This window comes from Podarcis muralis, chromosome 6, assembly GCF_964188315.1.
Source record: "Podarcis muralis chromosome 6, rPodMur119.hap1.1, whole genome shotgun sequence".
Lineage (NCBI taxonomy): Eukaryota > Metazoa > Chordata > Lepidosauria > Squamata > Lacertidae > Podarcis > Podarcis muralis.
This window is the reverse complement of record NC_135660.1, coordinates 34,329,815-34,342,697: the sequence shown is the minus strand read 5'-3', so window position 1 is coordinate 34,342,697 and position 12,883 is coordinate 34,329,815. Positions and strand designations below refer to the sequence as shown.

Below are 12,883 nucleotides of genomic sequence, written 5' to 3'. Positions count from 1 at the left end.
AAACACCAACAATTGGGAAATACTTGCCTGCGAGTGCTCCAATTGGAGAACAGCCTTTACCAAAGGTGTCATGGGCTTTGAAGACACTTGAGCTCATGACACAAAGGAGAAATGTGCTAAGAGGAAGGCATGCTTGGCAAATCCACACCATGATCAACTCCCACCCGGAAACCAATGTCCCCACTGTGGAAGGACATGTGGATCCAGAATTGTCCTCCACAGTCACTTACGGACTCACTGTTAAAACTGTGCTATGGAAGACAATCTTACTCGGCTATGAGTGATCGCCAAAGAAGAAGAAGAAGAACAAGATATGGCAAGATATTGAGACATGGGTCCCCAAATGCATGTCTGGGTTAAAAGTGGGTCTTTGGGTTGGAAAAGGCTGAAGATACCTGGTCTACATTACTTTAAGCATGGGACAGATTTCATGTGTAGTGGTATTAACTGAAAGATCTTGTCTGTATTTGGAGTTCAGGCCCAGTGGGCAGTGCAAGTTTCCACAGTTCAAAGAAGGAAAACCACAAAGGTCCCCTGCTGAGGCTTCTATAGTTTTTGGTTGTGATTTGAGGATGGTGTTGCAATGAGCATCACTTACCTCAATATCTGTGGTTTGCCCATTTGTGCAGCACTTCCTTGTGCATGGAAGAAAAAAAAAATCAAGGAAGCAAATTTTAAGTTACGGTAGTTTTTGCCAGTTGGTTCTGCGGGCTTTCTAGTAGGGTTCAAGATGCTCAGTTTCAAATTCCTTTTGTTTTGATGTTAACAGATCCTTAGGTAATGCCCAGGCATAGCAGGCCATGAAAAAAAGAAAAGGGGTGGGGGGTATTGTTCTAGGTGCATTTTGTGACAGGGAATTTCATTTGCGCAAGCGGTTTCTGAGCTCTGGGCGCAGTACTGCGCCTAAGATTTCAGATTAAAACTGCAGAGTGGAATGAAAGGAAGACCTTTTTCTGCCTCCCCTCTTCCAGCTACTGTCTGAATACTGGGTAAGAGACCCTCTTAAGAATATTAGGAGGGTGGGCAGGGGAAGGACCAGACCATGTGAAAAATGAACATAATATTTTAGCTGCAGTTCATTCATTTTCAGCTTTGTACTCTTGTTATAAAAAAAGTGCACCTAGACATTCTGTTGTTGCGCCCATAACCTAGGTTTAAGGTCCATTTAGCTCCTAGCTTCCATATCTCAGTTCCTAACACTGGGGGGTGGGGGGTGGGGGTGGGGAGCTGCCAGAAAGAAACTACAGCTGCTTTTGGCTTACGGCTCTTTTGGATTGGATGTGGCTGCACTAGTAATAGCTTAATGGTTTTCTGTTTAACTATAATTAACCTGACAGCAGGGTTTGAATATTGCATTCAGGAGAATTGTGCTGGCTTGGCGTTTATAGTACGGGAACAAACAATTAGTTCCCCATAAGTAAAATGTTAAGTCAAAATATTTATTTATAAAGGTAAATAGGGTGGGCTGCTCTGTCTCCCTAAAAAGAGGGTGGGAGTGGAGGGGAAAGAAAGAGAATAGAAAACTCCACACATGTCACCATTTAAGAGTGTCCACAATGTAGGTTAAAGTAGTATTTACTCACCACATCATAGATTGTTCTTTGAAACTATCTGTTGTCATGTAGGAAGCACGGCAATGTATGTGCAATTCCATGCCTCTCTGATCTTAAGAGAAGTCTTCAGCCGGATTCTGACTTCCCTCACCCCACCCGAATCATTTTGGCAAAACAAAATCCTTTGCAGGCAGGATTGAAGCCACACCTACAGAAGAAGATCCTTTTTCACTGCTGGCTGTGATTCAGGCTGGTGATATGAAGGGATATTTGCAGGGAAGCCCCACTTACAGCTGCGTTAGGAAATGCCCAGTGGGAAATTCTGTAGCACAGCTGATGGCTGTAGGCTTCTTGTTGCTGCTGATTGGTGCTGACAGAATCACCGGGAGCACTTTGAGTGGGTTTCCACTGGCCCTGTTTGGCAGCAGGTGTGGGCAGGTGGGTATGGTTTGGGGAAATTAAGCCGGTGGACTGAACGTTCCCCACCCCTTCCAGAAGTTTTCGACCAGGAGGGTTGGGAGCGCACAGTGCAGCTCCTTGCTTCAGTGTGTATGAGGGCAACAAAGTGCTGAGGTGCTCCACTCATCGGTCCTGGATCTTCCAGTGTGATTGACTTTTCCCAGCAAGGACACAGACTGGAGTGGCTAAGTAAGGTGAGTATCAGAAGGAACCCTGAGGTTCAAGAAGTACCAGTGTTGATGAATACTAGAGAAAAAGCAACTTGGTAGCAATCTAATGGCTGTTTCAGCAACATCACTAGGAAAAGCATACAGTGGTACCTCGGTTTTCGAGCGTCTCTGTTGATGAACATTTTGGTTTATGAACGCTATAAAGCCGGGAGTAAATGCTTTGGTTTTCGAACACACCTCGGAAGTCGAACATGCCCTGTGGCTTCCACTGAGTGCAAGATCCTGAGGCTTAGCTGTCGGCTGTTGAGTTTTCGGTTTCCGGACGTTTCGGAACTGGGTCTTCTGGAACGGATTACGCTTGAAAACCGAGTTACCACTGTATATGAAAATGCTTTCTTGAATACTTTTATTTACCTTTTGGAAGTTATAAAAGAGAGCGTTGGGTTGGCTAGATTTCTTCTGCTAGAGTCCTAAAAAACCTGACTCCTGGCCCACTATTGTGGTGGATTAATTTCTCTCCAAACCAAGCTGCAAAGGTGTCTGTCTCTTCTTGATCCTTCTATATCACAAATGTCTTTTCATTTGAGGACTGTGGGGTGTGCGTGTGTGGGGGGGGGGTGAGTTAGAGAGCTCCATGCAGGAGATCCCCTTCATGTGATACTAATCCTTTTCTGTCTGGATTTCCCAGTCCGGCATGTGTTATGCCTCTACCCCCTTCATCACCAGGGAGTTAACAGCTTTAGGGCTCCAGCGCTATAGCAACATTCCAGTCAGTGAGCCGTCTGCCTGAATGACCTCAGCATGTGGAAGAATGGTTGTATTCTCAGTTATTATGTTGGGACTGCTTTGGAGGGATGTGTAGCGAGAAAGAGGGAATGGAGAAGAAGCTAGAAATAGATGCCCAGTGCCAGAATCCTCTCTCAAGTATAGACAGATACCCTGTTTTTACAGCCACTTCATAAGACACACACTCCAGCAAGGCTTGCCCTTTGGACTTGAGTGACTATGACTTAAGATTTAGGTGCTGTTCTTTTAGAAAGGCTTTAGTTTAGTATCTCAAGCTTTTCTAGACGATTGCTTTATTGTGTACTGTTGTTTCTCGGTTGTGACAGCAGATTGAAATTTCTTGCCCACCCCCCAGGCCAAGCAAGTCTGTTGTGGGAAAATTAGATCTCAGTGACACTGGAAGATGCAGTATTATTCTTTTTAATCAGTGGAAACATGTTATTTCCCTCTTGCCCACTTCTAGTCCTGTTTGGAGTGCTGCGCAGGATGTGGCATTGCAAATATTATGGGCATCTGTTGGTTCGTGTCAGTGACATCTCTGGCGATCTGTGACACACTTGGCATTTATCACACCATTGAGAGAAAATGGAAAATGGAAAAGGCCAATTGCACAGGCTCTGGAGAATCAGTGACTCACAAAAGCATAAAAATATCATTCTGGCGAAGTCTAGGCAGTTGCATTCTCAACTTAGCATGGGAATCTAATCTGTACCGAAAATACTTTGCAGTGCAAGATGTATTATTACTGCACACCGGTTGGTATTTCCTTCTGGCCTCCGCCCTCATTTCTTACAGAAATCCTATGTTGTATAGCCAGTCTTTATCAAATATTATGCATCAAGCTTCTTGTTCATTAAATGAAGGTGGTCAAAGAAGGCATTCATCTAAATTCACCTTGAGAGGCTTAGAGTTACCCAAGTAGCTTTCTGGCATTTGGAAATTCCTGTACTTTTTCAAGCCACTGCCATGGAAGTGAGGCATAGTGGAGTCAATCTGTTCTGCTCTTCTATGTCAATCCAGCCTTCTCTGAGCTAGGGAGTGTGGGCAGGAGAAAGAGGAGCCTTCTCCTTCTGTATCCTATTCTGGTTTACTCCATATCTGAGGTGTGTGGGAAGACGCACTGAATGAAACATACCATCATGATACTGGGTTAGGAAACATAACAGATTGATTGGGTGGTGGGTGGGCGAGCTATGGGATCCTGAGGTTTAAATGCGTTCCAAGAGAGAGAGAAAGTCACACAAAGGTATTGATAAATAGATGCATTATGTTCCTGTTTTCTACTAAACAACAGATGAGCAAACTCATTTGAGGGTAGGAAAGACAGCTCCAAACACTATGCACTGTGAATAATAATATGAGAAACCCAAGTGCCATTATGCTTCATTACTTTTTATATAAAAAAGAAGGAAGTAATTATATAAGTAGACTATAAGTATACCTATATAATGAGATAATTTACCAGTTCCACACAACTTAAGATAGTCTGCCTGGAACAGTGACTTAACTGGACCAAGGTGGAGAGTGCTGTTTTGGCTTCTCACAACCAGTGTAAATAAGATTGTAGTGAAAACTCTTTGAGCACCTTTTCGTTTCCTCGAGTTTGCTAATATCAGAACTTGAAACATCCCTGATGTAGGGTTCAGTCCTTGGTTCTCTGCTGTCTTCTGTTTTATCAGGTCTGGTGGATGTTGTCTCTGTCTCCTTGCCCTTGCTCCACAGAGTGGTGTACACCAGCTTTCTGCAAACTGGTGTCTTCCATAAGCCTCATTGACCAGGGCTGTTAATGTTTAGGAATGATGGAAGCTGCAGTCCAAAACCTCTGGAGAACACTGAGTTGGAGAAATTCATACTATGAAGGCCTATCTAAACAGTACAGTTTTCAGAAGACAGAAGGCAGAGATGGTTCCTACCAAACCTCAACTGGTAAGGAGTTCTACAAGGCAGGGCCTACCACACTAAAGACTCAGTCTCTAGTGAAGACCAAGCCAACCTCAAGGGCGTGAGGAACCGCCAAAAGTGACCCATCAGGTTCTCAGTGATTGAGGTGGACTATAAGAGATCAGATGGTCCTTAATTGACTTTGGGCCCATGTTGTTTAGGGCTTTGTGAATTAACACAAGAACTTTGAACTTGGTCTGGCAGCAAATTGGCAACCAGTGCATGACAGGAACACCTGAAGGACCAAAAGTCCCCCAAATCTGCTGTAGAGGGAGTACAACTTTTTCTCCAGAATACAACTTGCCCACAGCACATCCTTCTTAAATTGATTGCCCTTCAGTTGATTGGCCCAGATCCTATCCATTGCTGATCTCAGACACCCGTTCAGCACTTTTACTGCCTCATCCGAATCTCATGAAAAGGAGAAACAGAGCTGGGTGTTGATGATAAAATACAAAAGGCACCTCACCCGACTCAAACCCTCTGGATGACATGACTCAGCAGCTTAATGTCGATGACAAACAGCACTGGAGTCAGAAGGAAAATATGAGGGACGCCGTAACATAAATGTCTTGATGTTGTGCTGTAATCTCCCAGCACCATATTTTGAAAGTTTTTTTTCCAGGTCCTGCAGCTCATTCTCTCCAGAAAAAGGGCAGGACTCAAACCAATAGCTCTTCAAATTACAAGAAAGGAGACTAAACAGCAGGAAGAACTTTCTGACAGTAAGAGCTGTTTAACAGTTGAATGGTCTCCCTCTGGAGGTTGGGTGGCCATCTGTCATGGATGCTTCAGTTGAGATTCCTGCCTTGCAGGGGGTTGGAATAGATGACCTTGGGATCCCTTTCCAACCCAGTTTTATGATTCTTTGTGTGTGAATGTAGAAACTAGTCTATTGTACAAAGTTAAAATGTACGCTTGTTGCTCTGCCCATTTTTGCCCCTGGTCCTGCCTACCACTGGGATGTAGAGCCTTGGAAGATCCCCCAGGTGGAAATGTGATCCTCAGCCTGAAAAACCCTGCTCTAGGCCTATCCAGGTGTTATTTAAATGGGTAACTCATCACACCTGGGTTGATTGAGAGTTCAACCCAGAATTCTTCTTTCTGTTGCCTTCCATGAGTCTACAGGTCCATATCGGATCCCCATATATTTTGGAAGTTAGGGAAGTTTTTAATGTCTGGTGTTTTATCGCTTTTTTATTTTTTTATTTCTTTTCAATGCAAAATTACAACAAAAATTGCCAAACATTGAATCCAAAATAAAACAGCACAAACAAGAAAAAGCAAAACAAAAACAAAACACAAGAGAAAAAAGAACACAAAGAACAAAACAGAACAAAAACACATATCTACAAATAAAACGATATCGTCATTCTAATCTAGTCATTACATACATATACACATATTGACTTCCTTCCTTTGTTCTAAGACCTCAAAATTTTTACTCTTTCTAAGTTGTGTCTGATATAGATTACCTTTATCTTTATACTTTTTACACCATTTTTCTCTAACCCTGCAAAGCATCATTCATTACATTCCGATATGCTTTTATCACTTTATTATTATCATTCATTTTGTTGGGAGCCTCCCAGAGTGGCTGGGTAAACCCAGCCAAATGGGCGGGGTACAGTATAAATAAATTATTATTATTATTATTACTATTACTATTATTATTAACCCTAAAGCAAAAACGGGCACCAAGAAGGCAACAGATTTAACCCACTTGTCCCTGCAAGAGCAGCCCTGCAATCTTCTAACACTGTACAACTTCAGTTTTCATCGACATCAGGTAACCAATCTATCATCAGATTAGCAAATGAAATTTAGAGGCGCTGTAGTTGAAATAAGATTTCAATGGCTGGATTTGAACAGATTGTCCCTGGTAATCACACTTTCAGAACGGTTGGTGTTCCTGCATTGCAGGGACTTGGACTAAATGCCCCTTGGCATCCCAACTCTATGATTCTGTGGTGGTATCAAAAGCCACAGAGAACTCCAGGAGAATAAGCAGGCTTGCTTATCCCTTGTCCCTTTTCTCAGCATCGTTCATTAGTAAAGGTACCCCTGCCCGTACGGGCCAGTCTTGACAGACTCTAGGGTTGTGCGCTCATCTCACTCCATAGGCCAGGAGCCAGCGCTGTCCGCAGACACTTCCGGGTCACGTGGCCAGCGTGACGAAGCTACTCTGGCGAGCCAGAGCCGCACACGGAAACGCCGTTTACCTTCCCGCTAGTAAGCGGTCCCTATTTATCTACTTGCACCCGGGGGTGCTTTCGAACTGCTAGGTTGGCAGGCGCTGGGACCGAGCAACGGGAGCGCACCCCGCCGCGGGGATTCGAACCGCCGACCATGCGATCGGCAAGTCCTAGGTGCTGAGGTTTTACCCACAGCGCCACCTGCATCCCGCATCGTTCATTGGGCTCATCTAAATAGTTTCTGTGCCAAAACCAGGCCTGAAACCAGATTGAGATAGGTCTGGTAGGCTCATTCTAGTCCTAAAAAAAGAAATATGCAAAATGAGAGGTGACTCACAAAGTGGGGGGAAAAATTCAAGGTCCATCTGGTCGTATTCTTTCCCCTTTCACAAGGCAATGTCATCTTCACTCAGCCACACATTTACACCTGCCAGTATATCAGCCCACAGAATATCACAGTAACTAACACTATTACTGTTGTGGAAGTTAGCTTATTTTATATTTATGCTGTAGCGGAGGGAGTATGAGGAGACAGCTCAGAGAACAAAGAAGGCTTAGATATAGTCCTCCTGAAACACTGGAGGTAATATTTTGCTTTCATTCTGCTATTGGTTGATGTGGGTAGTGGATATAAAATTTCCATCTGACTCTGCTTTTCTTGAAATTGTTGATGCTGCAGATGCTGATCTCTGTATCAGCATCCCTCAGTATCTGTCACTTGGGTTTGTAAGGTGTCTTTCACTGCAAGGAGCGTTGAACCAGAGAAAAATAAAACTTGTTCCTCTTTTCGCATTTCTTAAAATGAACCACAAGAACTTCAGCTCAGTTACAATAAACAAACAACACTGAGACCTTGGGAAACTTCTTTTGTAGGTAAATTGGGATATCGCACAAATAGCAGCGCAGGACTTCTCTGCTGAAACAGAGATGTGTTGGGAATGGTGTGCGAGTCAGTGAGAGATTTCCAGCTGAATTGAAAGAACTAAATATTTATTATTCCTGGAGCAAAGAGAAGATCTGCATCCTGTCACAGTGCTCAACTTTTTGACGACCACTCAATATGCAGCAAGGGAGGAAAAAAAAGTTGTTTCCCTAACTCAGTTGAAATTTAAAGTGCCAGTAGCTTGAAAACAGAACCCTCATCGCTGGGAGAGAGGTTTATCTTAAATTCCTCACTTTCATCCTGCATTTGTGTATATAAGAGTATGCCTGTTGCAAGTTCAAGAAAATGCAGGTAGTAAAAGGAGTGAAGCTCCAGCATTTGGTTGAGCACAAGTGCTCAGATTCCTTACTTGTGCCATTCCTTTCCAGGCATGGCAAAACCTGGCCCTCCAGCTGTTTTGGGACTACAGTTCCCATAATCCCTGACCACTGGTCCTGTTAGCTTGGGATGATGGGAATTGTAGTCCCAAAACTGCTGGAGGGCCAGGTTTGGCCATGCCTGCTTTAAACCAAGTTGCACTGAAAGCTGTTGAAGCATTTCTGTGGCTAATAAGGAAGGGGCAAAGATAGGCAGTTTCACTGCCTGCCTCTCTGTCACCCTAAAAATGGGTACAGGATGTCCGAAGGAAAAGGAAGGAGCAATGCTTGATAAAATGCTACATTTTTAAAGGAACCCATGGAAGCAAAAAGTCCATTATGTCAGCCCGTCATTTTGTCACTCTATACAACGGCAAGTGGATAGTTCCAAAATGGGATTGCCACCTCTTGGACCAATCGGGAAATATTCAGAATCTAAGGTATGAAAGGACGCGGGTGGCGCTGTGGGTAAAAGCCTCAGTGCCTAGGGCTTGCCGATCGAAAGGTCGGTGGTTCGAATCCCCGCGGCGGGGTGTGCTCCCATTGCTCGGTCCCAGCACCTGCCAACCTAGCAGTTCGAAAGCACCCCCGGGTGCAAGTAGATAAATAGGGACCGCTTACTAGCGGGAAGGTAAACGGTGTTTCCGTGTGCGGCTCTGGCTTGCCAGAGCAGCGATGTCACGCTGGCCACGTGACCCGGAAGTGTCTCCGGACAGTGCTGGCCCCCGGCCTCTTGAGTGAGATGGGCACACAACCCCAGAGTCTGTCAAGACTGGCCCGTACGGGCAGGGGTACCTTTACCTTTACCTTTAAGGTATGAAAAGTGGGGGAAATATAAATTCTTAATTCAGAGATGTTTATGCATTTCATTGAAGTTCTGCTTTTAAAGACAGGACAAGAAAAGAAATACTTCTAAGAAATGTACAAAGCTACTGTTAGCTTTCAATTTCATGTCATTGTTTTTTCTGTGGATTGCAAAGCTGACTGCTAATTGTGCTGTTACCTTGCCATTGGAGAGTCTTATTCACTTCAGTGAATCTGTTCAGTTCCGTGAAGGAAGGCCGGACACGAAGAACGTTCAGCAGTTCTACTGACCAGCATAACTGATTTTTGTTTCATTTCTATCTGATTATGCAGGTGGTAATGGAACACAGTTTAAAAGGTTTGTCAGATTCTCTAAAAGAGCCAAGGGCAACAAAACAAATCTAGTTTCCTGCATGGAAAAAATACAAGAGTGTTTATTCTGACTTTACTTTGCTTCACAGTGAAAGTCAGCATTATGAAATCATGGGTGAAAGCCAGCAAACATTAGTCATCCTCTGAGTGGACCCATTGAAATCAACAAAAACTATTGGGTCTGCTCTGAATATGACTTAGTTGGATACCTTTCACAGCCAAAAGAAATAGAGCAACAGAAGAGCAATGCTGGATCAGACCAGAGTCTTTATCTAGTCCAGCATACATTTCCCACAGGGGCCAAGTAGAAGCCTACAGGATGTCTACAGACAGAACAAGAGCTCTCTCCGGCTGTTGTTTCCTGGGAAATGGTATTCATAGAGACAGTATATACACATCAGGACAAGTAACTGTTAATATTTGTCTAATCCCCCTTTAAAGCTGTTGTGAGTTCGTGCCATCACCACATCTTGTGGGATCAAGTTCCACTGTTTAGCTGGGTGGCATGTGAAGGACTTCCTTCCGTCTGTCCTGTTTTAAAGTGTTTTCACATTGAAAACAACCATTTGGTATTTTTGGACCACCAGACTTCTTGCTTGATGGCAGTCGGCTTCAACATTTCTCATTTTGCCTGAGTTTGCCTGAGTTTTTGTATTTTTTAAAGTGAAATGCTGAAAAAGAAAGAAAGAATTGTTACGGAAACTCCAGAATGTTATACAATGGTACCTCAGGTTACATACACTTCAGGTTACATACACTTCAGGTTACAGACTCTGCTAACCCAGAAATTATGCTTCAGGTTAAGAACTTTGCTTCAGGATGAGAACAGAAATCGTGCTCCGGCAGCATGGCAGCAGCAGGAGGCCCCATTAGCTAAAGTGGTGTTTCAGGTTAAGAACAGTTTCAGGTTAAGTACGGACCTCCAGAATGAATTAAGTACTTAACCCGAGGTACCACTGTATATACATCTGTAGACATTACATTCTCCACCCCCTAGGCTGTGTTGCAAAAAACATGGATTTGGGAAGGGAATTTTTCACATCTCAGAATGGACTTGCTCTTTAATAAGCAAACATGTTGGTTCTGTATATTAAATATATTTTAGAGAGAATTACATGCTTACACGGTGAAGGAAATTCTAGTTCCAGCAATAGCTTTTTAAAGTGAGGCAGAACCACATGAGCATGGAAAAACTCCAGAAAATGCCACATGACTGATAAGCAAAGTATACTGAATTCAAGCAGAGCACGTACTTGGGAGCCATAAGTGTGTGTGCTTGTTGCTGTTGGCTTGACCTTTTTCTAAGCTCTGTTGGTCAGGCCTCCTGTTTTATTGCCAAAGCATCTTGTGTTACCTAGGAAATGGCCACTCCTGTGTGCAGCAGCATACTCTCCAATACAATTGCCCACATATCTCTTACTTCTCAGAACAGTAAAAATTGATGGCCGTTGAGACCTTTACAATGTTATTGTACCTTGTTTCCACAGCATTTCTTGTGAGGAGCAGTATTTTATGTTAATTAATAATTTTAAGAGGGCCAAAGGCATTGTAGTGTACATAGTAATTTATTGATTGATCTCAGTGCTGTCTCTGGTTTAAAAGTTTTTGTTCAACACACACACACACCACATCACCACATTCCACAAAACCTGTCAACAGTGAAAATAATGAAATAACTGTAGCCACCAAGGAAAATGAAGCTCTGTTCTGTACCTTCTGTTTTGAGAAAACAAACTACAGTGGTACCTCGGGTTACATACGCTTCAGGTTACAGACTCCCCTAACCCAGAAATAGTACCTCGGGTTAAGAAATTTGCTTCAGGATGAGAACAGAAATTGTGTGACAGTGGTGCAGCAGCAGTAGGAGGCCCCATTAGCTAAAGTGGTGCTTCAGGTTAAGAACAGTTTCAGGTTAAGAACGGACCTCCGGAACGAATTAAGTACGTAACCAGAGGTACCACTGTATTGTCTGTAATGATATATAGCTAGTGGTTTGGGCCCGATGCAATTGCAACAAAAGTATTTAGTTCTACTAAGTCCTGACATTTAGGGATGCGGGTGGCGCTGTGGTCTAAACCACAGAGCCTCGGGCATGCTGATCAGAAGGTTGGTGGTTCGGATCCCCACGACGGGGTGAGCTCCCGTTGTTCAGTCCCAGCTCCTGCCAACCTAGCAGTTTGAAAGCATGTCAAAGTGCAAGTAGATAAATAGGCACCGCTCCGGTGGGAAGATAAACGCCGTTTCCATGCACTGCTGTGGTTTCGCCAGAAGTGGCTTAGTCATGCTGGCCACATGACCCGGAAGCTGTCTGCGGACAAACGCCGGCACCCTTGGCCTATAGAGTGAGATAAGCACACAACCCCAGAGTCATCCATGACTGGACCTAATGGTCAGGGATACCTGTACCTTTAAGTCCTCACAGTGAAGTTGAGCGGAAAGAAGAAATGTCTGTTGAGCTTTCCCAGTAGTGAGAATTTCCAGGGATGTAGTGCTTACCCAGATTTAGTTTATTTTAGAAGGAGGTTACTGGAGCTTTGGTGTTTTGTAATATTTGCGCTTGTTTACAGATATACTTGTTAAGCATAGGCAGAGGTGCACCAAAATCCCCCCTCCCCCCACCATAACTCCACAACCAACAGCCTGAAGTGCTGCTAGCTTCCAAACCCCAAACTATCTCTCAGTACCTCTGCTTCCTTTAGTCACACTCAGACTTCAGCCTGTCCCCTTCTTTTCTCCACAGATACCTAGATTACATCATCCTTAGCTTGGCAGGGAGTAGGGTGTTTGTGTGTTTGTTTGTTTGTGCCCCAGTCAAAAGACCAAAGGAAGATGCCAGACAATTAGTTTCGATGCTCATCAGCTTTAATTCCCTGAACAAAAGGCAACTTTGTCATGGGATTATCAAGGAACTTTTGAGGGCATTCTGGCCTCATTAATGCTCTTCCAGCCCAAACCATCACTCTTACACCATTCTCCCCCCTTTTTTTATCAAGCAGGTGAGAAAGGAATGCTTATGTCACATGTGATGCAGAAATTTCCCCTTGAAAAAAACTAACACAGTACTGCTACATTTCATTTGCATACCATTTTGACTCAAAGCCTAGAACAGCGCATCTAGGTGCTTCCCCCACCCCTCCAATACATTCATTTCTAAAGCAGGAGTGGGCTTTACTTTCTATGTCAAAGAGACTCCACAGCAGAGGAGAGCCAAACCTGCGCCCTCCCCTCCATGCTTCTGTTTGGGGGTAGGTCTCAGCTGCTCTGCTTGCAAACCAAACAATAGGTTGTTGCTGGGGAAATCCCA

The 12,883-nt window shown here is 43.9% G+C and overlaps 1 protein-coding gene across 4 annotated transcripts in view; it reads left to right on the top strand.

Moving 5' to 3' along the window:
• Window positions 1–12,883, top strand: part of ST6GAL1 (ST6 beta-galactoside alpha-2,6-sialyltransferase 1) — a 71,225-nt gene that overhangs the window by 22,909 nt on the left and 35,433 nt on the right. Inside the window, exon 1 of one of the 4 annotated variants that reach the window (XM_028730999.2) lies at window positions 1,875–2,206. The exons of the other annotated variants lie outside the window; for them this stretch is intronic. The gene's annotated coding sequence lies outside the window, so the exon portion shown is untranslated. Of the gene's footprint in view, window positions 1–1,874; window positions 2,207–12,883 lie in introns of those variants that run through there. 4 annotated transcript variants of the gene reach the window in all.